Here is a 7753-nt window from a genome sequence, read left to right on the forward strand (position 1 = left end):
TGCAGGCTACGCATGTATGAGAATCAGACAAATAGCTTATATAGGGGAGGTGTTGGGTTTGATGGGTCGACTCCCCTGGTTGTGCGCATTGCGCCAACCTCAAAGACCCTGCATTGCGGATGAAGTCGAAAGTCAGAGTTTGGTGTGCTACAAGGTGTGGTCGAAGGTGCTCACCTAGGTGTGCACCTTTGGAGCACAGGAAAAGTGCCCTCCAAAAGTGCGCACCTTTGGAGTGCACAAAAGTGCCCTCCAAAAGTGCGCACCTTTGGAGCGCAGAAAAGTGCCCTCCAAAAAGTGCCCTCCAAAAGTGCGCACCTTTGGAGCGCAGAAAAGTGCCCTCCAAAAAGTGCCCTCCAAAAGTGCGCACCTTTGGAGCGCAGAAAAGTGCCCTCCAAAAAGTGCCCTCCAAAAGTGCGCACCTTTGGAGCGCAGAAAAGTGCCCTCCAAAAAGTGCCCTCCAAAAGTGCGCACCTTTGGAGCGCAGAAAAGTGCCCTCCAAAAAGTGCCCTCCAAAAGTGCGCACCTTTGGAGCGCAGAAAAGTGCCCTCCAAAAAGTGCCCTCCAAAAGTGCGCACCTTTGGAGCGCAGAAAAGTGCCCTCCAAAAAGTGCCCTCCAAAAGTGCGCACCTTTGGAGCGCAGAAAAGTGCCCTCCAAAAAGTGCCCTCCAAAAGTGCGCACCTTTGGAGCGCAGAAAAGTGCCCTCCAAAAAGTGCCCTCCAAAAGTGCGCACCTTTGGAGCGCAGAAAAGTGCCCTCCAAAAGTGCGCACTTTTGGTGCGCACCAAGGCGCTGGTTCGGTCGTTGCAGGCGAGTTCGGAAGTTGGGGTCGATGTCCTGAGCGGAGGTGCAAACTACACAGGTGTCGGAATCGGACAAATAGCTTATATAGGGGAGGTGTATGCTTCGATGGGTCGACTCCCCAGGTTGAGCGCACCGCGCCAACCTCAAAGACCCTACGGTATGGATGAAGTCGGAAGTTGGGTCCGATGACCGATTCGATTAGTAGGTATGCTCATGAGGTCGGAATTTGGGTCCGATGACCTGCCATGTGCAGGAAGGCGAATGTTGACACTGTGCGTTGCAAGGTGCACACCAAGGCGCTGGTGCGGTCTTTTTAGTCGAGTTCGGAAGTTGGGGTCGATGTCCTGATCGGAGGTGCAAGCTACACAGGTGTGGGAATCGGACAAATAGCTTATATAGGGGAGGTGTATGCTTCGTTGGGTCGACTCCCCGGGTTGAGCGCACCGCGCCAACCTCAAAGACCCTACGGTATGGATGAAGTCGGAAGTTGGGTCCGATGACCGATTCGATATGTAGGCATACTCGCGAGGTCGGAATTTGGGTCCGATGACCTGCCACGTGCAGGAAGGCGAATGTTGGCACTGTGCGTTGCAAGGTGCGCACCAAGGCGCTGGTTCGGTCGTTGGAGGCGAGTTCGGAAGTTGGGGTCGATGTCTTGATCGGAGGTGCAAACTACACAGGTGTGGGAATCGGACAAATAGCTTATATAGGGGAGGTGTATGCTTCGTTGGGTCGACTCCCCGGGTTGAGCGCACCGCGCCAACCTCAAAGACCCTACGGTATGGATGAAGTCGGAAGTTGGGTCCGATGACCGATTCGATATGTAGGCATACTCGCGAGGTCGGAATTTGGGTCCGATGACCTGCCATGTGCAGGAAGGCGAATGTTGGGACTGTGCGTCGCAAGGTGCGCACCAAGGCGCTGGTGCCGTCGTTGCAGTCGAGTTCGGAAGTTGGGGTCGATGTCCTGGTCAGAGGTGCAAACTACACAGGTGTGGGAATCGGACAAATAGCTTATATAGGGGAGGTGTATGCTTCGATGGGTCGACTCCCTGGGTTGAGCGCACCGCGCCAACCTCAAAGACCCTACAGTATGGATGAAGTCGGAAGTTGGGTCCGATGACCGATTCGATACGTAGGCATATTGGCGAGGTCTGAATTTGTGTCCGATGACCTGCCATGCGCAGGAAGGCGGAATTTGGGTCCGATGACCGAGTTGATGGCGTGCCATGCGCAGAAAGGCGGAATTTGGGTCCGATGACCGAGTTGATGTTGATGGCCCGCCATGCACAGGAAGGCGGAATTTGGGTCCGATGACCGATTTGAAGGCGTGCCATACGCAAAAAGGCGGAGTTTGGGTCCGATGACCGAGTTGATATTGATGGCCCGCCATGCGCAGGAAGGCGGAATTTGGGTCCGATGACCTGACATACGCATGGAGTCCGACTCGGGGGCCGATGTTCGATTCGATGACTTGCATTGTGGGTAAAGTCGGAAGTTGTGGTCTTTGACCCGATTCGATGACCAGACTTCGGCTGCTTGAGAATCGGACAAATAACTTATATAGGGGAGGTAGTGTTCTCGAGCATCCTCCCCCCGTGCCCGTTTATGTCGATTGATGCTGGTGCTCGACTGGTTGGAGCGCTCGGATGCAAAAATCTTGCACCAGGATTTATCGATTGTGATGGACACGGCAAGTCTCCTGATTGCTATGCAGGAGCTCATCGTGAATCTCTATGCGGCCTTGGTATGGACTCGACCTGCGGAATGGTTCGGCAATGGTAGTCGCTCCAACACGTCCTTGCAATGGCCACAGAGGTGATTCGACTAGAGCTCCAGTCTAGCTTTTGGGTTGCTTGGCGGACTGGTATAGCCGCGATCGAGTTCCGGCCATGAACGTTTTAGATAGCTCTTGGGCTTTCTGGGACGGAAGTCGGAAGTTTGGGCTGTTGTCCGATTTGATGACCATTCTTCGGATGTGTGAGAATCGGACAAATAACTTATATAGGGGACTGTGTTGTCTCACGCAGCCCCCTCCGTGCCCCTCTATCTCGACCGATGTTGGTGCTTGAAAGGGTTGGGATCGCTCGGATTTATAAACGTGCACCACCATTTGTCGAGTGTGAGGGACGCGGCAGGTCTCCTAAATGCTATGCGGGCGCTCTCTGAGAATCTCTATCCGGCCTCGACACAGACTAGTCTTGCTGAATGGTTTGGCACTGGTAGTCGATCCAACACGTCGTTGTTGTGGCCGCCTAGGCGATTCGATTCGAGCCCCCGTCTAGCTTTTGGGTTGCTTGGCGGATTTTGCCCTATCCGCAAGTGAGCTCGGTCCCTAAACGTTCGAGAAACCCGATTGCTATGCGCCGACTCTCTTTCTTGCGAGCCTCCATCTAGCTTTTGGGTCTCTACGGAACGGAAGTCGGAATCTGGGACCGTTGTTTGATTCGACGAGGCAGACTACGGTTGTGCGAGAATCGGACAAATAACTTATATAGGGGAGGTGTTGACTGGAGCATTCTCCCCCGTGCCCCTCTAACTCGACCAATGCTGGCGCTCGAACGGTGGTAGCGCTCGGATTTTCATTGAGCGCCAGCATTGGTCGATTTAGAGGGGCATGCGAGATTCCCGAATGCTATGCGAGGGCTCTAACGGAAATGTCTATTGGTTTCGGTATGGATGCAATTGCGAGTGGTTCGGCAAAGGTAGTCGTTCCGATGCGTCCATGTCGTGGCCAAATCGATAATTCGATTTGAGCCCTCGTATAGCATTTGGGTCTCTCGATGTGATTCCGCATTCCAGTCCCTTTGGGCACTGCTTGAGCCGCATCCCAGGGGGTTCCCTTCCCAATAATCTGCCTCGCAACCCGATTGCTATGCGGTGAGGCTCCTCGGCCGCCTCGGAACTATCTGTGTATCAGACGCATCGCGGGATAAGGGGTTGGCAACGGTAGTCGCCCCAAGCGCGTCCGATGCTTGGACCATTCCGAGGCGGCCCTGAAGCCTCTTCCGTCTAGCCGTTGGGTCCTTCTCGCCGCATCCCTCGCCTCGCACCCCGATTGCTATGCGGTGAGGCTCCTCGGCCGCCTCGGAACTATCTGTGTATCGGACGCGTCGCGGGATAAGGGGTTGTCACTGGTAGTCGCCCCAAGCGCGTCCGATGCTTGGACCATTCCGAGGCGGCCCTGAAGCCTCTTCCGTCTAGCCGTTGGGTCCTTCTCGCCGCATCCCTCGCCTCGCACCCCGATTGCTATGCGGTGAGGCTCCTCGGCCGCCTCGGAACTATCTGTGTATCGGACGCGTCGCGGGATAAGGGGTTGTCATTGGTAGTCGCCCCAAGCGCGTCCGATGCTTGGACCATTCCGAGGCGGCCCTGAAGCCTCTTCCGTCTAGCCGTTGGGTCCTTCTCGCCGCATCCCTCGCCTCGCACCCCGATTGCTATGCGGTGAGGCTCCTCGGCCGCCTCGGAACTATCTGTGTATCGGACGCGTCGCGGGATAAGGGGTTGTCACTGGTAGTCGCCCCAAGCGCGTCCGATGCTTGGACCATTCCGAGGCGGCCCTGAAGCCTCTTCCGTCTAGCCGTTGGGTCCTTCTCGCCGCATCCCTCGCCTCGCACCCCGATTGCTATGCGGTGAGGCTCCTCGGCCGCCTCGGAACTATCTGTGTATCGGACGCGTCGCGGGATAAGGGGTTGTCACTGGTAGTCGCCCCAAGCGCGTTCGATGCTTGGACCATTCCGAGGCGGCCCTGAAGCCTCTTCCGTCTAGCCGTTGGGTCCTTCTCGCCGCATCCCTCGCCTCGCACCCCGATTGCTATGCGGTGAGGCTCCTCGGCCGCCTTGGAACTATCTGTGTATCGGACGCGTCGCGGGATAAGGGGTTGTCACTGGTAGTCGCCCCAAGCGCGTCCGATGCTTGGACCATTCCGAGGCGGACCCGAAGCCTCTTCCGTCTAGCCGTTGGGTCCTTCTCGCCGCATCCTTCGCCTCGCACCCCGATTGCTATGCGGTGAGGCTCCTCGGCCGCCTCGGAACTATCTGTGTATCGGACGCGTCGCGGGATAAGGGGTTGTCACTGGTAGTCGCCCCAAGCGCGTTCGATGCTTGGACCATTCCGAGGCGGACCCGAAGCCTCTTCCGTCTAGCCGTTGGGTCCTTCTTGCCGCATCCCTCGCCTCGCACCCCGATTGCTATGCGGTGAGGCTCCTCGGCCGCCTTGGAACTATCTGTGTATCGGACGCGTCGCGGGATAAGGGGTTGTCACTGGTAGTCGCCCCAAGCGCGTCCGATGCTTGGACCATTCCGAGGCGGACCCGAAGCCTCTTCCGTCTAGCCGTTGGGTCCTTCTCGCCGCATCCCTCGCCTCGCACCCCGATTGCTATGCGGTGAGGCTCCTCGGCCGCCTTGGAACTATCTGTGTATCGGACGCGTCGCGGGATAAGGGGTTGTCACTGGTAGTCGCCCCAAGCGCGTCCGATGCTTGGACCATTCCGAGGCGGACCCGAAGCCTCTTCCGTCTAGCCGTTGGGTCCTTCTCGCCGCATCCCTCGCCTCGCACCCCGATTGCTATGCGGTGAGGCTCCTCGGCCGCCTTGGAACTATCTGTGTATCGGACGCGTCGCGGGATAAGGGGTTGTCACTGGTAGTCGCCCCAAGCGCGTCCGATGCTTGGACCATTCCGAGGCGGCCCCGAAGCCTCTTCCGTCTAGCCGTTGGGTCCTTCTCGCCGCATCCCTCGCCTCGCACCCCGATTGCTATGCGGTGAGGCTCCTCGGCCGCCTTGGAACTATCTGTGTATCGGACGCGTCGCGGGATAAGGGGTTGTCACTGGTAGTCGCCCCAAGCGCGTCCGATGCTTGGACCATTCCGAGGCGGCCCCGAAGCCTCTTCCGTGTAGCCGTTGGGTCCTTCTCGCCGCATCCCTCGCCTCGCACCCCGATTGCTATGCGGTGAGGCTCCTCGGCCGCCTTGGAACTATCTGTGTATCGGACGCGTCGCGGGATAAGGGGTTGTCACTGGTAGTCGCCCCAAGCGCGTCCGATGCTTGGACCATTCCGAGGCGGACCTGAAGCCTCTTCCCTCTAGCCGTTGGGGCTTTCTCGCCGCATCCCTCGCCTCGCACCCTGATTGCTATGCTGTGAGGCTCCTCGGCCGCCTTGGAACTATCTGTGTATCGGACGCATCGCGGGATAAGGGGTTGGCAGTGGTAGTCGCCCCAAGCGCATCCGATGCTTGGACCATTCCGAGGCGGCCCTGCAGCCTCTTCCGTCTAGCCGTTGGGACCATCTCGCCGCATCCCCCACCTCGCACCACGATTGCTATGCGGTGAGGCTCCTTGGCCGCCTCGGAACTATCTGTGTATCGGACGCATCGCGGGATAAGGGGTTGTCACTGGTAGTCGCCCCAAGCGCGTCCGATGCTTGGACTATTCCGAGGCGGCCCTGCAGCCTCTTCCGTCTAGCCGTTGGGGCCATCTCGCTGCATCCCCCACCTCCTCGGCCGCCTCGGAACTATCTGTGTATCGGACGCATCGCGGGATAAGGGGTTGGCAGTGGTAGTCGCCCCAAGCGCGTCCGATGCTTGGACTATTCCGAGGCAGCCCTGCAGCCTCTTCCGTCTAGCCTTTGGGGCCATCTCGCCGCATCCCTCGCCTCGCACCCCGATTGCTATGCGGTGAGGCTCCTCGGCCGCCTGGGAACTATCTTCGTATCGGACGCATCGCGGGATAAGGGGTTGTCACTGGTAGTCGCCCCAAGCGCGTCCGATGCTTGGACTATTCCGAGGCGGCCCTGTGGCCTCTTCCGTCTAGCCGTTGGGGCCATCTCGCCGCATCCCCCACCTCGCACCCCGATTGCTATGCGGTGAGGCTCTTCGGCCGCCTTGGAACTATCTTCGTATCGGACGCATCGCGGGATAAGGGGTTGTCACTGGTAGTGGCCCCAAGCGCGTCCGATGCTTGGACTATTCCGAGGCGGCCCTGCAGCCTCTTCCGTCTAGCCGTTGGGGCCATCTCGCCGCATCCCCCACCTCGCACCCCGATTGCTATGCGGTGAGGCTCCTCGGCCGCCTTGGAACTATCTTCGTATCGGACGCATCGCGGGATAAGGGGTTGTCACTGGTAGTCGCCCCAAGCGCGTCCGATGCTTGGACTATTCCGACGCGGCCCTGTGGCCTCTTCCGTCTAGCCGTTGGGGCCATCTCGCCGCATCCCCCACCTTGCACCCCGATTGCTATGCGGTGAGGCTCCTCAGCCGCCTTGGAACCATCTTCGTATCGGACGCATCGCGGGATAGGGGGCTGTCACTGGTAGTCGCCCCAAGCGTGTCCGATGCTTGGACCATTCCTAGGCGGCCCTGAAGCCTCTTCCGTCTAGCCGTTGGGGCCTTCCCGCCCCATCCCTCGCCTCGCACCCCCGATTGCTATGCGGTGAGGCTCCTCGGCCGCCTTGGAACCATCTGTGTATCGGACGCATCGCGGGATAAGGGGTTGGCACTGGCAGTCGCCCCAAGCGCGTCCGATGCTTGGACCATTCCGAGGTGGCCCTGAAGCCTCTTCCGTCTAGCCGTTGGGGCCTTCCCGCCCCATCCCTCGCCTCGCACCCCGATTGATATGCGGTGAGGCTCCTCGGCCGCCTTGGAACTATCTGTGTATCGGACGCATCGCGGGATAAGGGGTTGGCACTGGTAGTCGTCCCAATCGCATCCGATGCTTGGACCATTCCGAGGCGGCCCTGCAGCCTCTTCCGTTTAGCCGTCGGGGCCTTCCCGCCGCATCCCTCGCCTCGCATCCCGATTCCTATGCGGTGAGTCTTCTCGGCCGCCGCGGAACTATACCTGTTATTGCTACTGCATCCTTCGGCTGGTAACCTCCTCTGCCGCCTTGGAACGTTCTCTTTGTCGGACGCGTCGCGGGATAAGGGGTTGGCACTGGTAGTCGCCCCAAGCGCGCCCGATG

This window comes from Cryptomeria japonica, unplaced genomic scaffold (genome assembly GCF_030272615.1).
Source record: "Cryptomeria japonica unplaced genomic scaffold, Sugi_1.0 HiC_scaffold_240, whole genome shotgun sequence".
Lineage (NCBI taxonomy): Eukaryota > Viridiplantae > Streptophyta > Pinopsida > Cupressales > Cupressaceae > Cryptomeria > Cryptomeria japonica.